Genomic DNA, 10,310 nt, shown 5'->3' with positions numbered 1-10,310 from the left:
AGGTACTTTCTGGAAGTTATTTACACATATGGCCAGTGCCACTTGTATGTGAAATACAGAACAGCAGGTGAATAGACATGGTGTGAAGTGACATTTTCTTCCATATTTCCACCCCTATTGGCTCACCTGAGTCCCAGCCCCAGAAGAACCAAGAACCTTTGATGCCTCCCTGTTTCTAGAGTTTCCTAGAGATTTGCATTGTAGTTTTTAAGGCAAGAGTTGATTTCTTTTAACAATAATTGTGATGATGATGGTGGTGGTGGTGGTGGTGGTGTGATGGTGATGACAATGATGGTAAGAAGTCAAAGAAGAACCAACATGTATAGAGTACTCACCATGTGCGAGGCACTATTCTGAATGCTTTGCATAGATTAACTCACTGTGTTAAAAGCAGGCTGGAGTAAGAGACTCTTTTGCAGGTGTACGGACATAAGTGGTCATGTTGAAGAATCCCATGTGACAGGGAAGTGAAGGTGACCATGAGGGTCTCAGGTAGCCTCTAACCGAAGGTCAGCAAAAATCCAAGGTTCTTAATCTCACAATTGCAATGAAATGAATTCTATCAACAACCCGAATGAGCTGTAAGTGAGTTCTTCCCCGGTTGAGCTTCCAGAAAAGAGATGGTGCTTAGAGCCGTGGGACTAGGTATCACACAGCGGATACAGGGAGAGAAGTAAGAGGGTCCAAGCACTGGGCCAGGCACCCCATCATCATGAGGGAGGGAGAGGAGGAGGACCCAGTACAGGGGAATGAGAAGGAGCAGCCTGTGAAGTAGGTAGGGAGCCAGGGGAACCTGCTGTCCCAGAAGCTAAGAAGAGCATTTTGAGAAGGATTTCAATTGGGTTAAATACTGCCGAGTCAGGGGAGATAAAGCACCCAACTTGCCTATCTCAATTTGAAACGTGAAGATCTCTGATATCTGAGTTTAATAGGCACTTAGAGGAAGAAACCCCACTGTTGGGGTGTTTTACAAAAGAATGGAATCATGTTTAGACTTTGCCTGGCATTTTATCAGATAAGCTCTTCCAGATCTGTAACTTGCTATTTTAGAAAGATTAATTTCAAGTTTTTCTCATGCTTCCAGCACAAATAAAGGGGCCGACAAATAGTCATTCGATGGCACCTAGAAAGTTTTTCAGACTGATGCAGATTTCTCTAAAAGCCCCAAACCTATTGCCTTCTGAACGATTCTTAATGGGAAAGACTGCCTTTTGTTAAGAGGGCAGAAGGGCTGTACTGTACTTACCTTTATCAACCTTTAGGGGGCGAACTCGGACCGAGAAATAAATCCTGGACAACTTGCTGGGAGAGTAGACACACCTGCGGTCCACTCTGGAATTTGGGGGTTTGAAACACATTTTAAACCAACTTCTCTAATTAGGAACAATTTACAGTGTTCCTGCTATGATTTGTCTAGTAAAATAAATTAGGGAGTTAGAGCATAATAGCTCTGTTTCAGAACAGCAAACAATACCTCTGTTTCCTGGGTTTATGCCCAAGGATACTGGTAAACAGTGAAGGCTGTTTCTAAGCAAAGCAGGAATTAGCCATGGCTGGTGTGGAATTTTCACCTGCTAGGAAACCAGTTAATTCAAGTACAGGGTGCAAAACAGATTGGGAGCACTCTGGGGATTTTTTATTTTTAATTTTTATTCATCTCTTCCTTTGGGAGAAAATAGTTTGGTAAATTGTATAGTTTTGTCAGACACGAGCCACACTTCAATGACTGAGTTCCCCAAACTCTAGAGATTCCATTTTGTACCCAGGGTCTCTAGGAGGGAGAGAGCAAAACAGAACCAACCAACATAGACCAGTGACTGCATTTAGAGCAGGGATTCAGTAGGTCCTCCAAAGGCGGTCAGGAAGGACCAGAGCTGATTGCAATTTGCTGCTCAGCCCTCGACTTCCAATGAAGAGTCCCAGAGGTCCCTGCTACCACAAATTCTCCGGGAACTGGTCTGCATTTCACCTGGCTTGATCCTAACCCAGTGTGTCCGAATGGCTTCCTGTGGGGCTAGAGTGGAGAGTTCTCTCCAGGGTGGAGTCCTTGGGAGGCCCGGCCTCCACCTCGCCTCCATCATTCCTCAGACGCTTTCCCGTTTCCCATCAGTAAAACCTGCATTTGTTAGATAAGCTCCGAGATCCTTCCAGTCCTGACTTTCTCCGGTTTTGTGTCTCTTCATAGGTAATACCCTGGGAGAAGAGAAATTTATCACCAAAGAGTACCAGCCCAAGTAGGTTTGGCAAGACCTTATCTTGCTGGGTAGGAATCACAGATAAAGCATTGCCAACAGCGACATTTATGCCAACCAGATGGGAGGCAACACCCCTTTGGAATTCTGACCTGATGCTTGAAACCAGAGCCAAGGAGCGCCCCAGTGTGATGTGTTGCCAAGGGACACACTGCTTTTGTGGATAAGATTTCCTGGTTGTTAGATCTCAGCCGTGTCCCCCAACAGGGCACGGGCAAGGCAGCCGTGGATTCCATGACAACACGAGCTGGGCACTGCCAAGGACAACGCTCTGTGCTGCAAGCTTCGCCTGGTGCTGGCGATAATGTGGTTTTGTTTCCCTGAAGTCAGCTGGGTGGGGAAGCCAGCCCCACCTGTCCTCTATTTCACCTGATCATGGAGAATATTATACAGCCCCCTCCTTTCTGTGAATTAAGCAATAAATAAATAAGTTGCATTTATGGAATCACTCCTGGAATTTATGTTGACAATTTTTTTATACAGTAAAGTTTGCACTACACGAAGTGCTCATGTCCTGCTTTTTCTTAAATTAATGACTATCTAATGTATTGCCCAACCCCCACCCCTCAGCAGTATCAGCCTGAAATGGAAATTGTTAGAAATGCCAATTCTTGGGCCTACTCCAGACCTCCTAAATCAGAAATACAGGAATGAGGTTCAGGGTCACCTGTTTTTTGTTGTTGTTTGTTTGTTTGTTTTATTCCTCACCTGAGGATATGTTTTTATTGATTTTAGACAGAGGAAGGGACTGAGAGAGAGAAACATAGATGTGAGAAAGAAACAAAACCTATATGCCATGAGTGGGGATGGAACCCTCAACCAAGGTGTGTGCCCTGACCGGGAATCGAACAAACCCTCCAGATGACTCTAATGCAGCAATTTTCAACTGGTGTGCCACAAGAATTTTTGAAATATGCAATACCTAACCTTTTAGTCTAGGACATGGACCTCTTTTTCCTTAGATTGTCAAATTTAAAAAATGACAACAGCCAACACAATAGCCATCTGGTGTGAATGAATCAAAATTATACACTTTTTTGGTGATATTGGTAAAAATCATTATACATATATTTAAATATATTTTTATTGATTTCGGAGAGGAAGGGAGAGGGAAAGGGAGAGAGAAAGAGAGAGAGAGAGAGAGAGAGAGAGAGAGAGAGAGAGAGAGAGAGAGAAATATCAATAATGAGAGAGAATCATCGATTGGCTGCCTCCTGCATGCCCCCCACTGGGGATCGAGCCCGAAACCCAGGCCTATGCCCTGACCCGGAATCGAACTGGGACCTTCTGGTTCATAGGTCAACGCTCAACCACTGAACCACGCCAGCTGGGTGCATAATATATTTTTTGGTGTCCAGCAGAATTTTAGTAATTAGGTTATGTGTACCACGAGACAAAAAAGTTTGAAAATCGCTGCTCTAATGGCTGCTCAAATTTGGAAACCCCTGACTTAGGGAACCCAGAGAGGGAACTTTGAGACAGGCTCCTAGCCTCCCCTGTTTCAGGAGGGTGGGGAGGGGTGGGAGTGAGGACCTCCTGCAGTTTCATTTCCTGTTGCCAGCACTTCTGAGAGCCTCAGGAATGAAGCTAGTCTGCGGAATGGTGGGAGCAGAGACATGTTTGGAGCTGGATGGCAGCACTCTGGGCGCTGTACTATCACTCTTAGGAAGGAAAGGGTTGGAGGCCTGGCTCTAACACTTACTCAGTTAACTTGGTTACATGACCAAACCTTAGTCACTCCATCTGTCAGCGAAGTCATTGTTGGGAGAACATGAGAGAAGCCTGAACATTCCCAGCATACTGCCTGGTATTTGGTAAGCATCTAACAAGTAGTGGCCAATGAGAATATTCAGAATGCCAATAACAAAGCACGGAGTCTCTAGGTAGGACACTGCTACTGTTTCAAAGCAGTGAGCTTAGAGGAAAGATCCAGTCTTCGGGGACCATCGACAAAGGTTCAGATCTCAGTTCTGTTACTGACATTTCGGCGGGCTACCTGATCTCCCTCACCTGGTAAAATGGGACAGTTGACAGTCACCTTGCAGGTTTCCCTGGGAGGCTTCGGTGGAGAAGGAAGTAAAGCAGCCTGAATACTAGAGGCGTTCAATACTTTTTCTTTTCTCTTCCTCTTTTTCTGTGGGAAAATACACCCAAATGTTTAGGAGTATGAAGGTCAGCGTGCCAGGGATGTCCTCAAGCAAAACACATTGGGGCATTCTGTCCAGATGGCTTAGAAAATACCCGTTACAAGGTGAGGGGAAAGACTGTAGGGGGCCGTGAAAGAGGCAGGAACCCCTTTGTATATTTCTCCTTCTTGCTCATTATCCTATAGAAAATGTAATGACCCTTGACAAGTAGAAAGAAAATTAGCCCAGGCAAAGAAGTTTGTACGAGGAAGAACACTGAAGCCCGACTAACCAAAAGACATTTCTAATTATTTTTTCCTTATTAGCCTACAATAGAACTTAAAGTATATCTAAGAGCATTGCTGTGGCTTCGAAAGAGGGCATTTCCAACTGTGCAGCGCTCCCAGGTTCCTAAACGCCAACCCCTCTGGCCCCTGTCTTCCTCTGCCCTTTGTTTTTCACTTTAAGGAAGACCAGCCACCAGCCTGAGATGTCCTTTTCCGGCCTCTCTTCCTTCCGCCCCGCCCACCACCAGTGTGTGCACGTTGCCTCATCCGGGCCCTGCAGCTGTGGGGAGGGGCTGTGTAGTACAGCAATATTCGTTTGATTGAGCGTTTAAATGAACCAAAGTTTACATGCAAGTATAAGCACAAGATGTATAGGAGGGTGTGACTATGAGGTGGTGAGACTGACTCTTTGTTTCCGCAAAAGGAATCTTAAGTTGCATTTTTTTATTTATTGAGGAGGTGTGGTACAGTGGCCAGGAGTATAGGACCTGGACTCCACATTTGCGTTATAGCCCTTACACTTAGCCTAAAGTCCTGAGGCAGGTGATGGAAGCCCTCCAAGGTCTCGATTTCCTCAATGGTAAAATTGAGACAGTGGTGGAAACTACCCTTGGGGTTGTTATGAAAATTAAATGCAATAGTGCATCGAGCAAAATTCCTAGAACATAGTATGAGCTCAATAAATATTAGCTATTATTATAATAGCTAATCAAATTTATTTTATTATAAATATAGAAGTATTTAAGAAAGAAAATAAAAATTATTTTCCTGTCCTAGCTGGTTTGGCTCAGCCGGACTTTGGACTGAAGGGTCCTGGGTTCGATTTTGGTCAAGGGCACATGCCTGGGTTGTGGGCTTGATCTCAGTAGGGGGTGTGCAGGACACAGCTGGTCACTGATTCTCTCTCATGATTGATGTTTCTATCTCCCTCTCTCTTCCTCTCTGAAATCAATAAAAAATATTAACAAAAATAAAAATTCTTTTCCTTATTATATTTTTGCCTCTCTAGTTTCCCCCACCATCAAATAATCATCATTAAACATTAGAAATAGATCTTTCACGAGTTTATCCTGCCACATAAATGGGACCCACTTTATACAATACATATTCTGCCTCGTAAACTTATATTTGTTGTTTATTTCAAAAATTCACAAAAGAAATTTGGAAATTTTCTCTGAGACTGAACCGTGTATGAAATACAAAGGGAACAGATCTCAGAACTTTAGAGTATTTATACCTAATTTTCAAAATAAAAACTGCCTTATTCCACATGGCTATTTCTATTTATACACACACAAAAAGTGGGTCTGGATGAATTTTATTTTGTCAAAAAATTCACAACCCTCCCAAAGCTTCTGAGAGTGATCATAGCTGATATGCAGAAGACTGTGATGCTGGCCCTGAAGGTAACTGGAAGGGAAGTGTTAAGTCTGCACACACCACGCTCCTCCCTATGTCCCTGCCAGCTCGGAGGTGCTATAATGCCCCATATATCAGTGTTAACTCTGGGATTCTCCCCACAGTGCAGCCGATCACCCACCCTCATGTGCAAAGATACACAGCAGACACAATATGGGCAGTGAGCAACTCTGTTCAGAATCTGGCATTATCTGCCCCTTGGTAGGGACCAGCAACTTCTACTGCCGAGAGGTGAAACTTCACCATTGAATTCCAGCTTTGCCTTTGCAAATGCCTCTTCCTGCTAAACAAAAGTATATTATAACACATGGTTCCTACACAGGCTGTTATCTTAAACCTTTCCCAGGAGGAGGAATGGTAGTGAGGAGTCCGGGAGTTAGCGTCCATCCACATATATCACTTTAAGACACAGCCTTGGCTCCTGGTTGAGTGTTGGCGTAGGTACAGGTACATTTTCCTTGTGCCACACTAACTACCAGTAAATGCTCATGCAGATCATCTCCACCTTGTTCGGAGTCCACTCCCAGCACATCTTACTGAAGATCAGTGCCTTTTAGGCTGAACAAGCCTGTGACAGATCTCTGTGTCCCAGCTACTGTCTCAACACTAGATTCTTTACACAGAGAATGTCACTCAGTCTTCTTTAGCATTCCCCTCTCAGTTCTACTGAGATCAAAACAGAAGCCAAGTTCATCGAGAAAGTGACAAAAAGTGAGTAAACCCAGGGATCTCTTACCCCAAAGCACATAGTATTTCTGCTCCAAAAACTACTCAAGATTCCAGAATGACTGAAGTGATGGTGAGCGGGTAGAGGTTACCAAAATGCCCCTTGATATCTATCACATTATTTACTTTAATCTCTTCCTATCCCCCTGTTAATTTAGTCCTACCAGGAAATGTCATCTCTTAGCCTCTAAAATACAGGTTATGGAGTTCACGGTTGACAAGTTTTTTTTTTTTTTTTTAAATATGTTTTATTGACTTTTATATATAGAGAGAGGGATAGACAGAAACATCAATATAATTCATTGATTGGCTGCTTCCTGTACATCCCCCACTGGGGATCATGCCCACAACCCAGGCATGTGCCCTGACCGGGAATCGAACTGGTGACCTCTTGGTTTCTGGGAAGAGGCCTACTGCTGGGTCTACCTATGTCCTTTGCAGGTGGTGTAGCTATTTCAGGAGTTAGAGGCTGTAATCTTTGCTTCCCCAGCCATAACTTCCACAATCTATGGACAATGAGAATGTCAGGAATGTCAAACAGCCTCCCAGGAGACTTCCTAGGAGTGTCAGTGAGAACACTCTCAGGAAGCCCAGCTTCCAGGCTGAATTTCTTGAATGGGGAGATAGCTGTTCTTTCTCCCACAGTGGAGAAGTCACAAGTCACGTCACATGAGAAGCCCCTCAGAAATCCTCCATGTTCATTCTCAGCCCATCTTCAGGGGGACAGGGGGCAGGGAAGACCTGTCCAATAAACAAGCAAGAGAACAAACAAATAAGTAAAAAACAAACAAACAAACAACTTTATTGGATGTTAGAAAGCATGAAGGCATGAGGGCCAGAAAAAAAGTAAAAAGGAGGAGAAAAAGAAATATGTTATATTTCTACCGCTACTGAAAGCATGTTGTGGAGAAATTACAAAGGGTTTTATATTCCTAGAAGGCAAACAAAGTGCAGACAGTAAAGGTTACTGTCTGAGGGACATTGACCTTCCTATTTTCCCGAAGGGCTTATGAGACCACGCAAGGAAAAAAGAGATGCCTACTGAGTTGGATCTCTTTAATTTACTCTATTTGTCTGACGTAAAGGTCAGGGTGGAAGAAGTGGAAAGCATGAGAGGAAAAGGGCCATTTTCAGACAAAAGTGACATATCACAGTTACCCCCAATTTATAGGATAAAGAATAAAACGTATTCTGCTTTCTATTTTTATCAGATGAAATGACATCTCAACTCATTCCACTTTTCTTAGTTGGAGTATGTTCTTTCTTTGTATGTAGTTGGAACTAAATCAGGGGATTTGAGGAGATTTGAAGCCATTACGCACAAGAAACTCTACCACACCTAGTCACTCTTCAGCCTGCACAGATGAGACAAGCAGAATAAATATCTGGCTTGTTTGTAAAGGGCTGAACACGGTGACCTTTAACATTGGTAGTCAGGCAAACTTTGGAATGAGCAAGCACACTTCAGGCTTCTAGGCAGGGAACAGCTGGGCTTAGCAAAGAACCTGACCCTCACACACTTCTGAGGGGGAAGAGAGCATTCCTGGAGTTCTTTCACCTTTACTCGAATGGGGAAACGGGCCTGTATTTTTAGCAAACACCATTAAACTCATTCAGGAAAACAAACAGAGCGTTAGCCCTGCACGTCTCTGCAATGGTTCTGCTGGGAAGTGTGTGAGCCTGGGTCTCACTTGGAGCCTTTCCAAGATTCATTCATCCACTCAACAGAAGTCCAGGCACATTCTAGGTATTGGGGACACGGTGGTGAACAAGAGGAACAAGCCAGATGAGGTTCCTGCCCATATGGAACCTATGTGTCTCTCACCCGTCATGCGGGTGGTTACAAACCCGTCACAAGTCTACAGCTTTTCAGCTTGCCTGGTCGGTTTCTTCTTCCTCTCTCCTACCCTCTGCTATCTTGCAAGGTGAAATTTTTCCTTCTTTGGAGGACTTAGGTCCTGTCAATAAATAACTTGGCATTCATTGACTTTTATGCTCCAGTTCCAAAAAAGAAAAGAAAAGAAACCACTAGCCATGTTGTTTCACTCACCTTGAAAGCCCACCACACCCTTTTCCCTTTGCAAATCTCCCTGGTTTTTCAAGGTGCCATGGGCATCTTACGTCCTGCATTGAAGGCATTCTTGCCTGCTCCTTCCTCCATCAACTCCCCTTTCTTCTGAACCTTGTGGTGCTTAAGTAGCCACCAAGATGTTACAGGAGGGTATTTATTGCCTACTTTTTCTATCATTTGCTGTTTTTCATCTCCATCAATCTTGTTTCACCTGCTAGAATATGCATTCCTCACTAGTGAGGACTGTACTTTAATATTGGATAGTAGAGCTAGCTTATTGGCATTCAATTTGAATATGAATTGTGTACATTTGAAATGCACCTTTTCATATATTACTTTAAATGCTTTTAATCATTGAGATGTTCTGAGTCATATATTTATAAATACAAGGGGAGCACCTTGTATTTAAATATATATATGAATATATATAAATAAATATTCATATATATATATATATATATATATATATATATTCACTCAACACATTCTGAGTTCCTATTATGTTCAAAACAATGTGGTGCTGTGGTGGATAGGAAGGAAGTTGAAAACACAATATATGCCCTTGAGGTGTGCATGTTCTCCTAAATGAACCAAGAAAGGCCAAGAAACAATTCAACAATTTTGAAATTAAAAATAACACCATGCTGTAACTCTTGGCTTCAGTAACTATAAATTGCTTGAGTGTATGTATGTATGTAAGTGCATCCATGAGTGTGTGTGGTGTCTATCACACTTGGTTTGTAAGAGGAAAGGTCTGCTTTGCAATATTTCAGAGAACTTTTATATTATGCTGAAATTGTCCACAGGGGAGCTAGATGATTGAGTAAAAGCTAGAAAAGATTCAGTTGGCCATCCAGATGTTGAAATGCAGAGGAGAAACCACCAGAAGATTAACCTGCATTTTCTCAACAATTACCAATTAATTTGTGAACTAGTTCCAATTCATCAGTTGTTAACAGACATTTCCTCTTTGTGCAATTTGAAACATGGGCATGGCTCTGCTCCAAACAATTTTGCCTTCTCTATTATTCATTTGTAAATCTGGTGTAAGAAAAAAGTAGCTGTGGATGTGATAAAGAAAATGTGGTTGGAGGAGATGAGGATGGGAGGGCCCATTCATTTAATATGACTCTATATCGACCTCAACACACCATGATCCAGAGCTACTCTCATCTCCCTGTTCTTTTTTTAAGCAGACGAATAAGCACATCAATTAGCTTTTCGGTATTTCCCCATCTCAGTTCTTCCCTTGTTTGCCAAGCCCTTCAGGACAAAGCCAAAACGACATGCATTTCCTTCTTGGTGGTTGTTTGGTCTGTGGACCTGTGTGCGTGCGTGTGCTTGCGTGTGCACTGCCCGGCTGGCAGGTGGACAGATTCCCCACGCCCTGGCTTTGAAAGGAGCAGAAAGTGAGCATGTTTGTTGACCT

Source organism: Myotis nattereri, assembly GCF_964212035.1.
Source record: "Myotis nattereri genome assembly, chromosome: 6".
Classification (NCBI taxonomy): domain Eukaryota; kingdom Metazoa; phylum Chordata; class Mammalia; order Chiroptera; family Vespertilionidae; genus Myotis; species Myotis nattereri.
The sequence above is the reverse complement of the archived record's forward strand: the minus strand, read 5'-3'. Positions refer to the sequence as shown.